Raw genomic sequence first — 892 nt, forward strand, 5'->3', positions numbered from 1 at the left:
TTCACAATACAGGTGGCATATTTCATGTAGATTTTGATATTTCACAAAGATCTGACTTTGTTATTGAGTGTATGAACAAAGAGGTCTGTGTTACTCAATTATTAGCCAAAACAGGAGGTGTTTGTCCTCCGTTCCAGTCCACTGCATTCACGGCTGGCTGATTTTGCCAACCCTGCAGTACAGAGAGAAATGTATGCCTCATCAGAAAGAGCCTCGACAACAGAGTGTACTTAACAGACCATCAGCAAACCATGATGAGGGACATTAGTTTAGATTATCATTACTGTTCTCTCTACCACTGTTCACAGAAAAAATGAAAACTTATTATGAACTTACACTTATTTCACCATATTCTGTCTATTTCATGGAACACAGAAGATTTTTTGAACAATCTTCAATCAGCAATTATAAATAAATATATAATAAATATAATATAACTATAAATAAAGTGGTCCCACTTTATATTAGTTGTCTTTAAATGCTGTATACTTTATAATAAAATAATGACTTGCTAGGTACAGTGTTCCTATTGTGTTCATGTTGAATTACAAAACACTTTCGCTGCTATTGAGGTGGGATATAGGTAAGGTTAGGGGCAGATTTGGTGCTAAGGGTAGGTTTAAGAGGTAGAGATAAGGTCAACAGTATAATTACAGATGTAACTACAGAAATGAACTACAGTTGTAATTACAGGACTGTATTTTCAAATATAAGTACAATGTAAAAACATGTACACAATAAGTGCATCGTATCAAATGATTAATTTAAATGTAAGTACACAGTAGTTAAGGACACTTAATATAAAGTGGGTCCAAAAGTGTTACTTTAAAGTAAATTTTAAATCATTGTGTAACCCCTCTTAAATGATTGCTGTGATGAATATTATTATATA

The sequence above is a fragment of the Sinocyclocheilus grahami genome, unplaced genomic scaffold (assembly GCF_001515645.1).
Source record: "Sinocyclocheilus grahami isolate Dianchi unplaced genomic scaffold, SAMN03320097.WGS_v1.1 scaffold2540.1, whole genome shotgun sequence".
Lineage (NCBI taxonomy): Eukaryota > Metazoa > Chordata > Actinopteri > Cypriniformes > Cyprinidae > Sinocyclocheilus > Sinocyclocheilus grahami.